This window comes from Urocampus carinirostris, chromosome 4 (genome assembly GCF_059441175.1).
Source record: "Urocampus carinirostris isolate Australia breed hairy pipefish chromosome 4, RoL_Ucar_1.0, whole genome shotgun sequence".
Lineage (NCBI taxonomy): Eukaryota > Metazoa > Chordata > Actinopteri > Syngnathiformes > Syngnathidae > Urocampus > Urocampus carinirostris.
Genome location: NC_142352.1, coordinates 46,011,893 through 46,029,824, shown reverse-complemented (window position 1 = coordinate 46,029,824; position 17,932 = coordinate 46,011,893). Strand labels below are relative to the sequence as shown.

At 39.8% G+C, this 17,932-nt stretch overlaps 22 non-coding genes across 22 annotated transcripts; all 22 read right to left on the bottom strand.

Annotated features, from left to right (window-relative positions):
• Positions 1–97: 97 nt before the first annotated feature.
• On the bottom strand, positions 98–170 carry trnav-aac (transfer RNA valine (anticodon AAC)). The gene has a single exon. It is a non-coding gene; the product is annotated as a tRNA-Val (tRNA).
• Positions 171–635: 465 nt separating this feature from the next.
• Positions 636–708, bottom strand: trnav-aac (transfer RNA valine (anticodon AAC)). The gene has a single exon. It is a non-coding gene; the product is annotated as a tRNA-Val (tRNA).
• A 462-nt stretch (positions 709–1,170) lies between these two features.
• Positions 1,171–1,243, bottom strand: trnav-cac (transfer RNA valine (anticodon CAC)). Its single transcript has one exon. It is a non-coding gene; the product is annotated as a tRNA-Val (tRNA).
• Positions 1,244–1,703: 460 nt separating this feature from the next.
• On the bottom strand, positions 1,704–1,776 carry trnav-uac (transfer RNA valine (anticodon UAC)). The gene has a single exon. It is a non-coding gene; the product is annotated as a tRNA-Val (tRNA).
• Positions 1,777–2,238: 462 nt separating this feature from the next.
• On the bottom strand, positions 2,239–2,311 carry trnav-cac (transfer RNA valine (anticodon CAC)). The gene has a single exon. It is a non-coding gene; the product is annotated as a tRNA-Val (tRNA).
• A 461-nt stretch (positions 2,312–2,772) lies between these two features.
• On the bottom strand, positions 2,773–2,845 carry trnav-aac (transfer RNA valine (anticodon AAC)). Its single transcript has one exon. It is a non-coding gene; the product is annotated as a tRNA-Val (tRNA).
• A 464-nt stretch (positions 2,846–3,309) lies between these two features.
• Positions 3,310–3,382, bottom strand: trnav-aac (transfer RNA valine (anticodon AAC)). The gene has a single exon. It is a non-coding gene; the product is annotated as a tRNA-Val (tRNA).
• A 458-nt stretch (positions 3,383–3,840) lies between these two features.
• trnav-aac (transfer RNA valine (anticodon AAC)) lies at positions 3,841–3,913 on the bottom strand. The gene has a single exon. It is a non-coding gene; the product is annotated as a tRNA-Val (tRNA).
• A 461-nt stretch (positions 3,914–4,374) lies between these two features.
• trnai-aau (transfer RNA isoleucine (anticodon AAU)) lies at positions 4,375–4,447 on the bottom strand. The gene has a single exon. It is a non-coding gene; the product is annotated as a tRNA-Ile (tRNA).
• A 463-nt stretch (positions 4,448–4,910) lies between these two features.
• trnav-aac (transfer RNA valine (anticodon AAC)) lies at positions 4,911–4,983 on the bottom strand. Its single transcript has one exon. It is a non-coding gene; the product is annotated as a tRNA-Val (tRNA).
• Positions 4,984–5,445: 462 nt separating this feature from the next.
• Positions 5,446–5,518, bottom strand: trnav-cac (transfer RNA valine (anticodon CAC)). Its single transcript has one exon. It is a non-coding gene; the product is annotated as a tRNA-Val (tRNA).
• Positions 5,519–6,511: 993 nt separating this feature from the next.
• Positions 6,512–6,584, bottom strand: trnav-aac (transfer RNA valine (anticodon AAC)). The gene has a single exon. It is a non-coding gene; the product is annotated as a tRNA-Val (tRNA).
• Positions 6,585–7,048: 464 nt separating this feature from the next.
• On the bottom strand, positions 7,049–7,121 carry trnav-aac (transfer RNA valine (anticodon AAC)). The gene has a single exon. It is a non-coding gene; the product is annotated as a tRNA-Val (tRNA).
• Positions 7,122–8,651: 1,530 nt separating this feature from the next.
• trnav-uac (transfer RNA valine (anticodon UAC)) lies at positions 8,652–8,724 on the bottom strand. Its single transcript has one exon. It is a non-coding gene; the product is annotated as a tRNA-Val (tRNA).
• A 461-nt stretch (positions 8,725–9,185) lies between these two features.
• Positions 9,186–9,258, bottom strand: trnav-aac (transfer RNA valine (anticodon AAC)). Its single transcript has one exon. It is a non-coding gene; the product is annotated as a tRNA-Val (tRNA).
• A 1,531-nt stretch (positions 9,259–10,789) lies between these two features.
• trnav-aac (transfer RNA valine (anticodon AAC)) lies at positions 10,790–10,862 on the bottom strand. Its single transcript has one exon. It is a non-coding gene; the product is annotated as a tRNA-Val (tRNA).
• A 462-nt stretch (positions 10,863–11,324) lies between these two features.
• trnav-aac (transfer RNA valine (anticodon AAC)) lies at positions 11,325–11,397 on the bottom strand. Its single transcript has one exon. It is a non-coding gene; the product is annotated as a tRNA-Val (tRNA).
• Positions 11,398–11,859: 462 nt separating this feature from the next.
• On the bottom strand, positions 11,860–11,932 carry trnav-uac (transfer RNA valine (anticodon UAC)). The gene has a single exon. It is a non-coding gene; the product is annotated as a tRNA-Val (tRNA).
• A 463-nt stretch (positions 11,933–12,395) lies between these two features.
• trnav-aac (transfer RNA valine (anticodon AAC)) lies at positions 12,396–12,468 on the bottom strand. Its single transcript has one exon. It is a non-coding gene; the product is annotated as a tRNA-Val (tRNA).
• A 1,531-nt stretch (positions 12,469–13,999) lies between these two features.
• On the bottom strand, positions 14,000–14,072 carry trnav-cac (transfer RNA valine (anticodon CAC)). The gene has a single exon. It is a non-coding gene; the product is annotated as a tRNA-Val (tRNA).
• A 1,530-nt stretch (positions 14,073–15,602) lies between these two features.
• trnav-aac (transfer RNA valine (anticodon AAC)) lies at positions 15,603–15,675 on the bottom strand. Its single transcript has one exon. It is a non-coding gene; the product is annotated as a tRNA-Val (tRNA).
• A 998-nt stretch (positions 15,676–16,673) lies between these two features.
• On the bottom strand, positions 16,674–16,746 carry trnav-cac (transfer RNA valine (anticodon CAC)). The gene has a single exon. It is a non-coding gene; the product is annotated as a tRNA-Val (tRNA).
• Between the last annotated feature and the right edge of the window lie 1,186 nt (positions 16,747–17,932).

The window sequence follows — 17,932 nt, the reverse complement described above, 5'->3', positions numbered from 1 at the left end:
GACTACTGCAACAATGTGAAAGAGCCAAACTCAAAGTAGTTAGTTTCGAATTGCTGTAAAAAAGGGTGTTTTTTTAACTCTAAAAGTGTATTCAGAATGTTTCCACCTGGTTTCGAACCAGGGACCTATCGCGTGTTAGGCAAGAGTGATAACCACTACACTATGGAAACAGCTGATATGTCAAAAATATGAAGGAGCCACAGACAAATTGATGAGGTAGTTAAGAATCGTTCCGAAAAACTCATTTTTTCAGTTCAAATGTGAAACCAATGGGATGCTTCCACCCAGTGCCAAATCAGGGACCTTTCTCCTGTGAGGCAAATGTGATCATCACCCTAATTTGGAAACAGCTGACTGTTGTTTTACTATGAAAGCGCCACAAACAAAGTAGTTGGGTCGTTTCGAAAAGTAACAAAAGGCAGAATATGATCAGCTAGAAGGTGACACCAGTTGTTATTGTTAGAAACCTGGTATCGAATCGGTGACCTTTCTAGTTTGAGGTGAATGTGAAAACCACTACAGTGTAGAAACAGCTGACTACTGCAACAATGTGAAAGAGCCAAACTCAAAGTAGTTAGTTTCGAATTGCTGTAAAAAAGGGTGTTTTTTTTTTAAATCAAAAAGGGTATTCAGATTGTTTCCACCTGGTTTCGAACCAGGGACCTATCGCATGTTAGGCAAGTGTGATAACCACTACACTATGGAAACAGCTGATATGACAAAAATATGAAAGAGCCACAGACAAATTGATCAGGTAGTTAAGAATCGTTCCGAAAAACTCATTTTTTCAGTTCAAATGTGAAACCAATGGGATGCTTCCACCCAGTGCCAAATCAGGGACCTTTCTCCTGTGAGGCAAATGATATCATCACCCTAATTTGGAAACAGCTGACTGTTGTTTCACTATGAAACCGCCACAAACAAAGTAGTTGGGTCGTTTCGAAAAGTAACAAAAGGCAGAATATGATCAGCTAGAAGGTGACACCAGTTGTTATTGTTGCAACCTGGTATCGAATCGGTGACCTTTCTAGTTTAAGGTGAATGTGATAACCACTACAGTGTAGAAACAGCTGACTGCTGCAACAATATGAAAGAGCCAAACTCAAAATATTTAATTTCGAATCGCTGTAAAAAAGGGAGTTTTTTTTAAATAATAAAGGGTATTCAGAATGTTTCCACCTGGTTTCGAACCAGGGACCTATCGCGTGTGAGGCGATCGTGATAACCACTACACTATGGAAACTGCTGATATGTCAAAAATATGAAAGAGCCACAGACAAATTGATCAGGTAGTTAAGAATCGTTCCGAAAAACTCATTTTTTCAGTTCAAATGTGAAACCAATGGGATGCTTCCACCCAGTGCCAAATCAGGGACCTTTCTCCTGTGAGGCAAATGTGATCATCACCCTAATTTGGAAACAGCTGACTGTTGTTTCACTATGAAACCGCCACAAACAAAGTAGTTGGGTAGTTTCGAAAACAAACAAAAGGCAGAATATGATCAGCTAGAAGGTGACACCAGTCGTTATTGTTGCAACTTGGTATCGAATCTGTGACCTTTCTAGTTTAAGGTAAATGTGTTAACCACTACAGTGTAGAAACAGCTGACTGCTGCAACAATATGAAAGAGCCAAACTCAAAGTAGTTAGTTTCGAATCGCTGTAAAAAAGGGTGTTTTTTTAAATCATAAGGGTATTCAGATTGTTTCCACCTGGTTTCGAACCAGGGACCTATTGCGTGTAAGGCGACCGTGATAACCACTACACTATGGAAACAGCTGATATGTCAAAAATATGAAAGAGCCACAGACAAATTGATCAGGTAGTTAAGAATCGTTCCGAAAAACTCATTTTTTCAGTTCAAATGTGAAACCAATGGGATGCTTCCACCCAGTGCCAAATCAGGGACCTTTCTCCTGTGAGGCAAATGATATCATCACCCTAATTTGGAAACAGCTGACTGTTGTTTCACTATGAAAGCGCCACAAACAAAGTAGTTGGGTAGTTTCGAAAACTAACAAAAGGCAGAATATGATCAGCTAGAAGGTGACACCAGTTGTTATTGTTAGAAACCTGGTATCGAATCGGTGACCTTTCTAGTTTGAGGTGAATGTGAAAACCACTACAGTGTAGAAGCAGCTGACTACTGCAACAATGTGAAAGAGCCAAACTCAAAGTAGTTAGTTTCGAATTGCTGTAAAAAAGGGTGTTTTTTTAAATCAAAAAGGGTATTCAGAATGTTTCCATCTGGTTTCGAACCAGTGACCTATCGCGTGTGAGGCGATCGTGATAACCACTACACTATGGAAACAGCTTATATGTCAAAAATATGAAAGAGCCACAGACAAATTGATCAGGTAGTTAAGAATCGTTCCGAAAAACTCATTTTTTCAGTTCAAATGTGAAACCAATGGGATGCTTCCACCCAGTGCCAAATCAGGGACCTTTCTCCTGTGAGGCAAATGATATCATCACCCTAATTTGGAAACAGCTGACTGTTGTTTCACTATGAAAGCGCCACAAACAAAGTAGTTGGGTAGTTTCGAAAACTAACAAAAGGCAGAATATGATCAGCTAGAAGGTGACACCAGTGGTTATTGTTGCAACCTGGTATCGAATCGGTGACCTTTCTAGTTTGAGGTGAATGCAAAAACCACTACAGTGTAGAAACAGCTGACTACTGCAACAATGTGAAAGAGCCAAACTCAAAGTAGTTAGTTTCGAATTGCTGTAAAAAAGGGTGTTTTTTTAACTCTAAAAGTGTATTCAGAATGTTTCCACCTGGTTTCGAACCAGGGACCTATCGCGTGTTAGGCAAGAGTGATAACCACTACACTATGGAAACAGCTGATATGTCAAAAATATGAAGGAGCCACAGACAAATTGATGAGGTAGTTAAGAATCGTTCCGAAAAACTCATTTTTTCAGTTCAAATGTGAAACCAATGGGATGCTTCCACCCAGTGCCAAATCAGGGACCTTTCTCCTGTGAGGCAAATGTGATCATCACCCTAATTTGGAAACAGCTGACTGTTGTTTTACTATGAAAGCGCCACAAACAAAGTAGTTGGGTCGTTTCGAAAAGTAACAAAAGGCAGAATATGATCAGCTAGAAGGTGACACCAGTTGTTATTGTTAGAAACCTGGTATCGAATCGGTGACCTTTCTAGTTTGAGGTGAATGCAAAAACCACTACAGTGTAGAAACAGCTGACTACTGCAACAATGTGAAAGAGCCAAACTCAAAGTAGTTAGTTTCGAATTGCTGTAAAAAAGGGTGTTTTTTTTTAAATCAAAAAGGGTATTCAGAATGTTTCCACCTGGTTTCGAACCAGGGACCTATCGCATGTTAGGCAAGTGTGATAACCACTACACTATGGAAACAGCTGATATGTCAAAAATATGAAAGAGCCACAGACAAATTGATCAGGTAGTTAAGAATCGTTCCGAAAAACTCATTTTTTCAGTTCAAATGTGAAACCAATGGGATTCTTCCACCCAGTGCCAAATCAGGGACCTTTCTCCTGTGAGGCAAATGATATCATCACCCTAATTTGGAAACAGCTGACTGTTGTTTCACTATGAAAGCGCCACAAACATAATAGTTGGGTAGTTTCGAAAACTAACAAAAGGCAGAATATGATCAGCTAGAAGGTGACACCAGTGGTTATTGTTGCAACCTGGTATCGAATCGGTGACCTTTCTAGTTTGAGGTGAATGTGAAAACCACTACAGTGTAGAAACAGCTGACTACTGCAACAATGTGAAAGAGCCAAACTCAAAGTAGTTAGTTTCGAATTGCTGTAAAAAAGTGTTTTTTTACTCAAAAAGTGTATTCAGAATGTTTCCACCTGGTTTCGAACCAGGGACCTATCGCGTGTTAGGCGAGTGTGATAACCACTGCACTATGGAAACAGCTGATATGTCAAAAATATGAAAGAGCCACAGACAAATTGATCAGGTAGTTAAGAATCGTTCCGAAAAACTCATTTTTTCAGTTCAAATGTGAAACCAATGGGATGCTTCCACCCAGTGCCAAATCAGGGACCTTTCTCCTGTGAGGCAAATGATATCATCACCCTAATTTGGAAACAGCTGACTGTTGTTTCACTATGAAAGCGCCACAAACAAAGTAGTTGGGTCGTTTCGAAAAGTAACAAAAGGCAGAATATGATCAGCTAGAAGGTGACACCAGTTGTTATTGTTAGAAAACTGGTATCGAATCGGTGACCTTTCTAGTTTGAGGTGAATGTGAAAACCACTACAGTGTAGAAACAGCTGACTACTGCAACAATGTGAAAGAGCCAAACTCAAAGTAGTTAGTTTCGAATTGCTGTAAAAAAGGGTGTTTTTTTACTCAAAAAGTGTATTCAGAATGTTTCCCCCTGGTTTCGAACCAGGGACCTATCGCGTATTAGGCGAGTGTGATAACCACTACACTATGGAAACAGCTGATATGTCAAAAATATGAAAGAGCCACAGACAAATTGATCAGGTAGTTAAGAATCGTTCCGAAAAACTCATTTTTTCAGTTCAAATGTGAAACCAATGGGATGCTTCCACCCAGTGCCAAATCAGGGACCTTTCTCCTGTGAGGCAAATGATATCATCACCCTAATTTGGAAACAGCTGACTGTTGTTTCACTATGAAAGCGCCACAAACATAATAGTTGGGTAGTTTCGAAAACTAACAAAAGGCAGAATATGATCAGCTAGAAGGTGACACCAGTGGTTATTGTTGCAACCTGGTATCGAATCGGTGACCTTTCTAGTTTGAGGTGAATGCAAAAACCAAAACAGTGTAGAAACAGCTGACTACTGCAACAATGTGAAAGAGCCAAACTCAAAGTAGTTAGTTTCGAATTGCTGTAAAAAAGGGTGTTTTTTTTTAAATCAAAAAGTGTATTCAGATTGTTTCCACCTGGTTTCGAACCAGGGACCTATCGCATGTTAGGCAAGTGTGATAACCACTACACTATGGAAACAGCTGATATGACAAAAATATGAAAGAGCCACAGACAAATTGATCAGGTAGTTAAGAATCGTTCCGAAAAACTCATTTTTTCAGTTCAAATGTGAAACCAATGGGATGCTTCCACCCAGTGCCAAATCAGGGACCTTTCTCCTGTGAGGCAAATGATATCATCACCCTAATTTGGAAACAGCTGACTGTTGTTTCACTATGAAACCGCCACAAACAAAGTAGTTGGGTCGTTTCGAAAAGTAACAAAAGGCAGAATATGATCAGCTAGAAGGTGACACCAGTTGTTATTGTTGCAACCTGGTATCGAATCGGTGACCTTTCTAGTTTAAGGTGAATGTGATAACCACTACAGTGTAGAAACAGCTGACTGCTGCAACAATATGAAAGAGCCAAACTCAAAATATTTAATTTCGAATCGCTGTAAAAAAGGGAGTTTTTTTTAAATAATAAAGGGTATTCAGAATGTTTCCACCTGGTTTCGAACCAGGGACCTATCGCGTGTGAGGCGATCGTGATAACCACTACACTATGGAAACTGCTGATATGTCAAAAATATGAAAGAGCCACAGACAAATTGATCAGGTAGTTAAGAATCGTTCCGAAAAACTCATTTTTTCAGTTCAAATGTGAAACCAATGGGATGCTTCCACCCAGTGCCAAATCAGGGACCTTTCTCCTGTGAGGCAAATGATATCATCACCCTAATTTGGAAACAGCTGACTGTTGTTTCACTATGAAAGCGCCACAAACAAAGTAGTTGGGTAGTTTCGAAAACTAACAAAAGGCAGAATATGATCAGCTAGAAGGTGACACCAGTTGTTATTGTTAGAAACCTGGTATCGAATCGGTGACCGTTCTAGTTTAAGGTGAATGTGAAAACTACTACAGTGTAGAAAAAGCTGAGTACTGCAACAATGTGAAAGAGCCAAACTCAAAGTAGTTAGTTTCGAATCGCTGTAAAAAAGGGAGTTTTTTTAAATCAAAAAGGGTATTCAGAATGTTTCCTCCTGGTTTCGAACCAGGGACCTATTGGTGTGACGTGAACGTGATAACCACTACACTATGGAAACAGCTGATATGTCAAAAATATGAAAGAGCGACAGACAAATTGATCAGGTAGGTAAGAATCATTCCGAAAAAACTCATTTTTTCAGTTCAAATGTGAAACCAATGGGATGCTTCCACCCAGTGCCAAATCAGGGACCTTTCTCCTGTGAGGCAAATGTGATCATCACCCTAATTTGGAAACAGCTGACTGTTGTTTCACTATGAAAGCGCCACAAACATAATAGTTGGGTAGTTTCGAAAACTAACAAAAGGCAGAATATGATCAGCTAGAAGGTGACACCAGTGGTTATTGTTGCAACCTGGTATCGAATCGGTGACCTTTCTAGTTTAAGGTGAATGTGAAAACCACTACAGTGTAGAGACAGCTGACTACTGCAACAATGTGAAAGAGCCAAACTCAAAGTAGTTAGTTTCGAATTGCTGTAAAAAAGTGTTTTTTTACTCAAAAAGTGTATTCAGAATGTTTCCACCTGGTTTCGAACCAGGGACCTATCGCGTGTTAGGCGAGTGTGATAACCACTGCACTATGGAAACAGCTGATATGTCAAAAATATGAAAGAGCCACAGACAAATTGATCAGGTAGTTAAGAATCGTTCCGAAAAACTCATTTTTTCAGTTCAAATGTGAAACCAATGGGATGCTTCCACCCAGTGCCAAATCAGGGACCTTTCTCCTGTGAGGCAAATGATATCATCACCCTAATTTGGAAACAGCTGACTGTTGTTTCACTATGAAAGCGCCACAAACAAAGTAGTTGGGTAGTTTCGAAAACTAACAAAAGGCAGAATATGATCAGCTAGAAAGTGACACCAGTTGTTATTGTTAGAAACCTGGTATCGAATCGGTGACCTTTCTAGTTTGAGGTGAATGCGAAAACCACTACAGTGTAGAAACAGCTGACTACTGCAACAATGTGAAAGAGCCAAACTCAAAGTAGTTAGTTTCGAATTGCTGTAAAAAAGGGTGTTTTTTTTTAAATCAAAAAGGGTATTCAGAATGTTTCCACCTGGTTTCGAACCAGGGACCTAGCGCGTGTTAGGCGAGTGTGATAACCACTACACTATGGAAACAGCTGATATGTCAAAAATATGAAAGAGCCACAGACAAATTGATCAGGTAGTTAAGAGTCGTTCCGAAAAACTCATTTTTTCAGTTCAAATGTGAAACCAATGGGATGCTTCCACCCAGTGCCAAATCAGGGACCTTTCTCCTGTGAGGCAAATGATATCATCACCCTAATTTGGAAACAGCTGACTGTTGTTTCACTATGAAAGCGCCACAAACAAAGTAGTTGGGTCGTTTCGAAAAGTAACAAAAGGCAGAATATGATCAGCTAGAAGGTGACACCAGTTGTTATTGTTAGAAAACTGGTATCGAATCGGTGACCTTTCTAGTTTGAGGTGAATGTGAAAACCACTACAGTGTAGAGACAGCTGACTACTGCAACAATGTGAAAGAGCCAAACTCAAAGTAGTTAGTTTCGAATTGCTGTAAAAAAGGGTGTTTTTTTACTCAAAAAGTGTATTCAGAATGTTTCCCCCTGGTTTCGAACCAGGGACCTATCGCGTGTTAGGCGAGTGTGATAACCACTACACTATGGAAACAGCTGATATGTCAAAAATATGAAAGAGCCACAGACAAATTGATCAGGTAGTTAAGAATCGTTCCGAAAAACTCATTTTTTCAGTTCAAATGTGAAAGCAATGGGATGCTTCCACCCAGTGCCAAATCAGGGACCTTTCTCCTGTGAGGCAAATGATATCATCACCCTAATTTGGAAACAGCTGACTGTTGTTTTACTATGAAAGCGCCACAAACAAAGTAGTTGGGTCGTTTCGAAAAGCAACAAAAGGCAGAATATGATCAGCTAGAAGGTGACACCAGCTGTTATTGTTAGAAAACTGGTATCGAATCGGTGACCTTTCTAGTTTGAGGTGAATGTGAAAACCACTACAGTGTAGAAACAGCTGACTACTGCAACAATGTGAAAGAGCCAAACCCAAAGTAGTTAGTTTCGAATTGCTGTAAAAAAGGGTGTTTTTTTGCTCAAAAAGTGTATTCAGAATGTTTCCCCCTGGTTTCGAACCAGGGACCTATCGCATGTTAGGCGAGTGTGATAACCACTACACTATGGAAACAGCTGATATGTCAAAAATATGAAAGAGCCACAGACAAATTGATCAGGTAGTTAAGAATCGTTCCGAAAAACTCATTTTTTCAGTTCAAATGTGAAACCAATGGGATGCTTCCACCCAGTGCCAAATCAGGGACCTTTCTCCTGTGAGGCAAATGATATCATCACCCTAATTTGGAAACAGCTGACTGTTGTTTTACTATGAAAGCGCCACAAACAAAGTAGTTGGGTCGTTTCGAAAAGCAACAAAAGGCAGAATATGATCAGCTAGAAGGTGACACCAGTTGTTATTGTTAGAAAACTGGTATCGAATCGGTGACCTTTCTAGTTTGAGGTGAATGTGAAAACCACTACAGTGTAGAAACAGCTGACTACTGCAACAATGTGAAAGAGCCAAACCCAAAGTAGTTAGTTTCGAATTGCTGTAAAAAAGGGTGTTTTTTTAAATCAAAAAGGGTATTCAGAATGTTTCCACCTGGTTTCGAACCAGGGACCTATCGCATGTAAGGCAATCGTGATAACCACTACACTATGGAAACAGCTGATATGTTAAAAATATGAAAGAGCCACAGACAAATTGATCAGGTAGTTAAGAATCGTTCCGAAAAACTCATTTTTTCAGTTCAAATGTGAAACCAATGGGATGCTTCCACCCAGTGCCAAATCAGGGACCTTTCTCCTGTGAGGCAAATGATATCATCACCCTAATTTGGAAACAGCTGACTGTTGTTTCACTATGAAAGCGCCACAAACAAAGTAGTTGGGTAGTTTCGAAAACTAACAAAAGGCAGAATATGATCAGCTAGAAGGTGACACCAGTGGTTATTGTTGCAACCTGGTATCGAATCGGTGACCTTTCTAGTTTGAGGTGAATGCAAAAACCACTACAGTGTAGAAACAGCTGACTACTGCAACAATGTGAAAGAGCCAAACTCAAAGTAGTTAGTTTCGAATTGCTGTAAAAAAGGGTGTTTTTTTAACTCTAAAAGTGTATTCAGAATGTTTCCACCTGGTTTCGAACCAGGGACCTATCGCGTGTTAGGCAAGAGTGATAACCACTACACTATGGAAACAGCTGATATGTCAAAAATATGAAGGAGCCACAGACAAATTGATGAGGTAGTTAAGAATCGTTCCGAAAAACTCATTTTTTCAGTTCAAATGTGAAACCAATGGGATGCTTCCACCCAGTGCCAAATCAGGGACCTTTCTCCTGTGAGGCAAATGTGATCATCACCCTAATTTGGAAACAGCTGACTGTTGTTTTACTATGAAAGCGCCACAAACAAAGTAGTTGGGTCGTTTCGAAAAGTAACAAAAGGCAGAATATGATCAGCTAGAAGGTGACACCAGTTGTTATTGTTAGAAACCTGGTATCGAATCGGTGACCTTTCTAGTTTGAGGTGAATGTGAAAACCACTACAGTGTAGAAACAGCTGACTACTGCAACAATGTGAAAGAGCCAAACTCAAAGTAGTTAGTTTCGAATTGCTGTAAAAAAGGGTGTTTTTTTTTAAATCAAAAAGGGTATTCAGAATGTTTCCACCTGGTTTCAAACCCGGGACCTATCGCATGTTAGGCAAGTGTGATAACCACTACACTATGGAAACAGCTGATATGTCAAAAATATGAAAGAGCCACAGACAAATTGATCAGGTAGTTAAGAATCGTTCCGAAAAACTCATTTTTTCAGTTCAAATGTGAAACCAATGGGATTCTTCCACCCAGTGCCAAATCAGGGACCTTTCTCCTGTGAGGCAAATGATATCATCACCCTAATTTGGAAACAGCTGACTGTTGTTTCACTATGAAAGCGCCACAAACATAATAGTTGGGTAGTTTCGAAAACTAACAAAAGGCAGAATATGATCAGCTAGAAGGTGACACCAGTGGTTATTGTTGCAACCTGGTATCGAATCGGTGACCTTTCTAGTTAGAGGTGAAGTGAAAACCACTACAGTGTAGAAACAGCTGACTACTGCAACAATGTGAAAGAGCCAAACTCAAAGTAGTTAGTTTCGAATTGCTGTAAAAAAGTGTTTTTTTACTCAAAAAGTGTATTCAGAATGTTTCCACCTGGTTTCGAACCAGGGACCTATCGCGTGTTAGGCGAGTGTGATAACCACTGCACTATGGAAACAGCTGATATGTCAAAAATATGAAAGAGCCACAGACAAATTGATCAGGTAGTTAAGAATCGTTCCGAAAAACTCATTTTTTCAGTTCAAATGTGAAACCAATGGGATGCTTCCACCCAGTGCCAAATCAGGGACCTTTCTCCTGTGAGGCAAATGATATCATCACCCTAATTTGGAAACAGCTGACTGTTGTTTCACTATGAAAGCGCCACAAACAAAGTAGTTGGGTCGTTTCGAAAAGTAACAAAAGGCAGAATATGATCAGCTAGAAGGTGACACCAGTTGTTATTGTTAGAAAACTGGTATCGAATCGGTGACCTTTCTAGTTTGAGGTGAATGTGAAAACCACTACAGTGTAGAAACAGCTGACTACTGCAACAATGTGAAAGAGCCAAACTCAAAGTAGTTAGTTTCGAATTGCTGTAAAAAAGGGTGTTTTTTTTTAAATCAAAAAGGGTATTCAGAATGTTTCCACCTGGTTTCGAACCAGGGACCTAGCGCGTGTTAGGCGAGTGTGATAACCACTACACTATGGAAACATCTGATATGTCAAATATATGAAAGAGCCACAGACAGATTGATCAGGTAGTTAAGAATCGTTCCGAAAAACTCATTTTTTCAGTTCAAATGTGAAACCAATGGGATGCTTCCACCCAGTGCCAAATCAGGGACCTTTCTCGTGTGAGGCAAATGATATCATCACCCTAATTTGGAAACAGCTGACTGTTGTTTCACTATGAAAGCGCCACAAACAAAGTAGTTGGGTAGTTTCGAAAACTAACAAAAGGCAGAATATGATCAGCTAGAAAGTGACACCAGTTGTTATTGTTAGAAACCTGGTATCGAATCGGTGACCTTTCTAGTTTGAGGTGAATGCAAAAACCACTACAGTGTAGAAACAGCTGACTACTGCAACAATGTGAAAGAGCCAAACTCAAAGTAGTTAGTTTCGAATTGCTGTAAAAAAGGGTGTTTTTTTAACTCAAAAAGTGTATTCAGAATGTTTCCACCTGGTTTCGAACCAGGGACCTATCGCGTGTTAGGCAAGTGTGATAACCACTACACTATGGAAACAGCTGATATGTCAAAAATATGAAAGAGCCACAGACAAATTGATCAGGTAGTTAAGAATCGTTCCGAAAAACTCATTTTTTCAGTTCAAATGTGAAACCAATGGGATGCTTCCACCCAGTGCCAAATCAGGGACCTTTCCCCTGTGAGGCAAATGATATCATCACCCTAATTTGGAAACAGCTGACTGTTGTTTTACTATGAAAGCGCCACAAACAAAGTAGTTGGGTCGTTTCGAAAAGCAACAAAAGGCAGAATATGATCAGCTAGAAGGTGACACCAGTTGTTATTGTTAGAAAACTGGTATCGAATCGGTGACCTTTCTAGTTTGAGGTGAATGTGAAAACCACTACAGTGTAGAAACAGCTGACTACTGCAACAATGTGAAAGAGCCAAACCCAAAGTAGTTAGTTTCGAATTGCTGTAAAAAAGGGTGTTTTTTTAAATCAAAAAGGGTATTCAGAATGTTTCCACCTGGTTTCGAACCAGGGACCTATCGCATGTAAGGCAATTGTGATAACCACTACACTATGGAAACAGCTGATATGTTAAAAATATGAAAGAGCCACAGACAAATTGATCAGGTAGTTAAGAATCGTTCCGAAAAACTCATTTTTTCAGTTCAAATGTGAAACCAATGGGATGCTTCCACCCAGTGCCAAATCAGGGACCTTTCTCCTGTGAGGCAAATGATATCATCACCCTAATTTGGAAACAGCTGACTGTTGTTTCACTATGAAAGCGCCACAAACAAAGTAGTTGGGTAGTTTCGAAAACTAACAAAAGGCAGAATATGATCAGCTAGAAGGTGACACCAGTGGTTATTGTTGCAACCTGGTATCGAATCGGTGACCTTTCTAGTTTGAGGTGAATGCAAAAACCACTACAGTGTAGAAACAGCTGACTACTGCAACAATGTGAAAGAGCCAAACTCAAAGTAGTTAGTTTCGAATTGCTGTAAAAAAGGGTGTTTTTTTTTAAATCAAAAAGGGTATTCAGAATGTTTCCACCTGGTTTCGAACCAGGGACCTAGCGCGTGTTAGGCGAGTGTGATAACCACTACACTATGGAAACAGCTGATATGTCAAATATATGAAAGAGCCACAGACAGATTGATCAGGTAGTTAAGAATCGTTCCGAAAAACTCATTTTTTCAGTTCAAATGTGAAACCAATGGGATGCTTCCACCCAGTGCCAAATCAGGGACCTTTCTCCTGTGAGGCAAATGTGATCATCACCCTAATTTGGAAACAGCTGACTGTTGTTTCACTATGAAAGCGCCACAAACATAATAGTTGGGTAGTTTCGAAAACTAACAAAAGGCAGAATATGATCAGCTAGAAGGTGACAACAGTGGTTATTGTTGCAACCTGGTATCGAATCGGTGACCTTTCTAGTTTAAGGTGAATGTGAAAACCACTACAGTGTAGAGACAGCTGACTACTGCAACAATGTGAAAGAGCCAAACTCAAAGTAGTTAGTTTCGAATTGCTGTAAAAAAGGGTGTTTTTTTACTCAAAAAGTGTATTCAGAATGTTTCCCCCTGGTTTCGAACCAGGGACCTATCGCGTGTTAGGCGAGTGTGATAACCACTACACTATGGAAACAGCTGATATGTCAAAAATATGAAAGAGCCACAGACAAATTGATCAGGTAGTTAAGAATCGTTCCGAAAAACTCATTTTTTCAGTTCAAATGTGAAACCAATGGGATGCTTCCACCCAGTGCCAAATCAGGGACCTTTCTCCTGTGAGGCAAATGTGATCATCACCCTAATTTGGAAACAGCTGACTGTTGTTTCACTATGAAAGCGCCACAAACATAATAGTTGGGTAGTTTCGAAAACTAACAAAAGGCAGAATATGATCAGCTAGAAGGTGACACCAGTGGTTATTGTTGCAACCTGGTATCGAATCGGTGACCTTTCTAGTTTGAGGTGAATGCAAAAACCAAAACAGTGTAGAAACAGCTGACTACTGCAACAATGTGAAAGAGCCAAACTCAAAGTAGTTAGTTTCGAATTGCTGTAAAAAAGGGTGTTTTTTTTTAAATCAAAAAGGGTATTCAGATTGTTTCCACCTGGTTTCGAACCAGGGACCTATCGCATGTTAGGCAAGTGTGATAACCACTACACTATGGAAAGAGCTGATATGACAAAAATATGAAAGAGCCACAGACAAATTGATCAGGTAGTTAAGAATCGTTCCGAAAAACTCATTTTTTCAGTTCAAATGTGAAACCAATGGGATGCTTCCACCCAGTGCCAAATCAGGGACCTTTCTCCTGTGAGGCAAATGATATCATCACCCTAATTTGGAAACAGCTGACTGTTGTTTCACTATGAAACCGCCACAAACAAAGTAGTTGGGTCGTTTCGAAAAGTAACAAAAGGCAGAATATGATCAGCTAGAAGGTGACACCAGTTGTTATTGTTGCAACCTGGTATCGAATCGGTGACCTTTCTAGTTTAAGGTGAATGTGATAACCACTACAGTGTAGAAACAGCTGACTGCTGCAACAATATGAAAGAGCCAAACTCAAAATATTTAATTTCGAATCGCTGTAAAAAAGGGAGTTTTTTTTAAATAATAAAGGGTATTCAGAATGTTTCCACCTGGTTTCGAACCAGGGACCTATCGCATGTGAGGCGATCGTGATAACCACTACACTATGGAAACTGGTGATATGTCAAAAATATGAAAGAGCCACAGACAAATTGATCAGGTAGTTAAGAATCGTTCCGAAAAACTCATTTTTTCAGTTCAAATGTGAAACCAATGGGATGCTTCCACCCAGTGCCAAATCAGGGACCTTTCTCCTGTGAGGCAAATGATATCATCACCCTAATTTGGAAACAGCTGACTGTTGTTTCACTATGAAAGCGCCACAAACAAAGTAGTTGGGTAGTTTCGAAAACTAACAAAAGGCAGAATATGATCAGCTAGAAGGTGACACCAGTTGTTATTGTTAGAAACCTGGTATCGGATCGGTGACCGTTCTAGTTTAAGGTGAATGTGAAAACTACTACAGTGTAGAAACAGCTGAGTACTGCAACAATGTGAAAGAGCCAAACTCAAAGTAGTTAGTTTCGAATCGCTGTAAAAAAGGGAGTTTTTTTAAATCAAAAAGGGTATTCAGAATGTTTCCTCCTGGTTTCGAACCAGGGACCTATTGGTGTGACGCGAACGTGATAACCACTACACTATGGAAACAGCTGATATGTGAAAAATATGAAAGAGCGACAGACAAATTGATCAGGTAGGTAAGAATCATTCCGAAAAAACTCATTTTTTCAGTTCAAATGTGAAACCAATGGGATGCTTCCACCCAGTGCCAAATCAGGGACCTTTCTCCTGTGAGGCAAATGTGATCATCACCCTAATTTGGAAACAGCTGACTGTTGTTTCACTATGAAAGCGCCACAAACATAATAGTTGGGTAGTTTCGAAAACTAACAAAAGGCAGAATATGATCAGCTAGAAGGTGACACCAGTGGTTATTGTTGCAACCTGGTATCGAATCGGTGACCTTTCTAGTTTAAGGTGAATGTGAAAACCACTACAGTGTAGAGACAGCTGACTACTGCAACAATGTGAAAGAGCCAAACTCAAAGTAGTTAGTTTCGAATTGCTGTAAAAAAGTGTTTTTTTACTCAAAAAGTGTATTCAGAATGTTTCCACCTGGTTTCGAACCAGGGACCTATCGCGTGTTAGGCGAGTGTGATAACCACTGCACTATGGAAACAGCTGATATGTCAAAAATATGAAAGAGCCACAGACAAATTGATCAGGTAGTTAAGAATCGTTCCGAAAAACTCATTTTTTCAGTTCAAATGTGAAACCAATGGGATGCTTCCACCCAGTGCCAAATCAGGGACCTTTCTCCTGTGAGGCAAATGATATCATCACCCTAATTTGGAAACAGCTGACTGTTGTTTCACTATGAAAGCGCCACAAACAAAGTAGTTGGGTAGTTTCGAAAACTAACAAAAGGCAGAATATGATCAGCTAGAAAGTGACACCAGTTGTTATTGTTAGAAACCTGGTATCGAATCGGTGACCTTTCTAGTTTGAGGTGAATGCGAAAACCACTACAGTGTAGAAACAGCTGACTACTGCAACAATGTGAAAGAGCCAAACTCAAAGTAGTTAGTTTCGAATTGCTGTAAAAAAGGGTGTTTTTTTTTAAATCAAAAAGGGTATTCAGAATGTTTCCACCTGGTTTCGAACCAGGGACCTATCGCGTGTTAGGCGAATGTGATAACCACTGCACTATGGAAACAGCTGATATGTCAAAAATATGAAAGAGCCACAGACAAATTGATCAGGTAGTTAAGAATCGTTCCGAAAAACTCATTTTTTCAGTTCAAATGTGAAACCAATGGGATGCTTCCACCCAGTGCCAAATCAGGGACCTTTCTCCTGTGAGGCAAATGTGATCATCACCCTAATTTGGAAACAGCTGACTGTTGTTTCACTATGAAAGCGCCACAAACATAATAGTTGGGTAGTTTCGAAAACTAACAAAAGGCAGAATATGATCAGCTAGAAGGTGACACCAGTGGTTATTGTTGCAACCTGGTATCGAATCGGTGACCTTTCTAGTTTGAGGTGAATGCAAAAACCAAAACAGTGTAGAAACAGCTGACTACTGCAACAATGTGAAAGAGCCAAACTCAAAGTAGTTAGTTTCGAATTGCTGTAAAAAAGGGTGTTTTTTTTTAAATCAAAAAGGGTATTCAGATTGTTTCCACCTGGTTTCGAACCAGGGACCTATCGCATGTTAGGCAAGTGTGATAACCACTACACTATGGAAAGAGCTGATATGACAAAAATATGAAAGAGCCACAGACAAATTGATCAGGTAGTTAAGAATCGTTCCGAAAAACTCATTTTTTCAGTTCAAATGTGAAACCAATGGGATGCTTCCACCCAGTGCCAAATCAGGGACCTTTCTCCTGTGAGGCAAATGATATCATCACCCTAATTTGGAAACAGCTGACTGTTGTTTCACTATGAAACCGCCACAAACAAAGTAGTTGGGTCGTTTCGAAAAGTAACAAAAGGCAGAATATGATCAGCTAGAAGGTGACACCAGTTGTTATTGTTGCAACCTGGTATCGAATCGGTGACCTTTCTAGTTTAAGGTGAATGTGATAACCACTACAGTGTAGAAACAGCTGACTGCTGCAACAATATGAAAGAGCCAAACTCAAAATATTTAATTTCGAATCGCTGTAAAAAAGGGAGTTTTTTTTAAATAATAAAGGGTATTCAGAATGTTTCCACCTGGTTTCGAACCAGGGACCTATCGCATGTGAGGCGATCGTGATAACCACTACACTATGGAAACTGGTGATATGTCAAAAATATGAAAGAGCCACAGACAAATTGATCAGGTAGTTAAGAATCGTTCCGAAAAACTCATTTTTTCAGTTCAAATGTGAAACCAATGGGATGCTTCCACCCAGTGCCAAATCAGGGACCTTTCTCCTGTGAGGCAAATGATATCATCACCCTAATTTGGAAACAGCTGACTGTTGTTTCACTATGAAAGCGCCACAAACAAAGTAGTTGGGTAGTTTCGAAAACTAACAAAAGGCAGAATATGATCAGCTAGAAGGTGACACCAGTTGTTATTGTTAGAAACCTGGTATCGGATCGGTGACCGTTCTAGTTTAAGGTGAATGTGAAAACTACTACAGTGTAGAAACAGCTGAGTACTGCAACAATGTGAAAGAGCCAAACTCAAAGTAGTTAGTTTCGAATCGCTGTAAAAAAGGGAGTTTTTTTAAATCAAAAAGGGTATTCAGAATGTTTCCTCCTGGTTTCGAACCAGGGACCTATTGGTGTGACGCGAACGTGATAACCACTACACTATGGAAACAGCTGATATGTGAAAAATATGAAAGAGCGACAGACAAATTGATCAGGTAGGTAAGAATCATTCCGAAAAAACTCATTTTTTCAGTTCAAATGTGAAACCAATGGGATGCTTCCACCCAGTGCCAAATCAGGGACCTTTCTCCTGTGAGGCAAATGTGATCATCACCCTAATTTGGAAACAGCTGACTGTTGTTTCACTATGAAAGCGCCACAAACATAATAGTTGGGTAGTTTCGAAAACTAACAAAAGGCAGAATATGATCAGCTAGAAGGTGACACCAGTGGTTATTGTTGCAACCTGGTATCGAATCGGTGACCTTTCTAGTTTAAGGTGAATGTGAAAACCACTACAGTGTAGAGACAGCTGACTACTGCAACAATGTGAAAGAGCCAAACTCAAAGTAGTTAGTTTCGAATTGCTGTAAAAAAGTGTTTTTTTACTCAAAAAGTGTATTCAGAATGTTTCCACCTGGTTTCGAACCAGGGACCTATCGCGTGTTAGGCGAGTGTGATAACCACTGCACTATGGAAACAGCTGATATGTCAAAAATATGAAAGAGCCACAGACAAATTGATCAGGTAGTTAAGAATCGTTCCGAAAAACTCATTTTTTCAGTTCAAATGTGAAACCAATGGGATGCTTCCACCCAGTG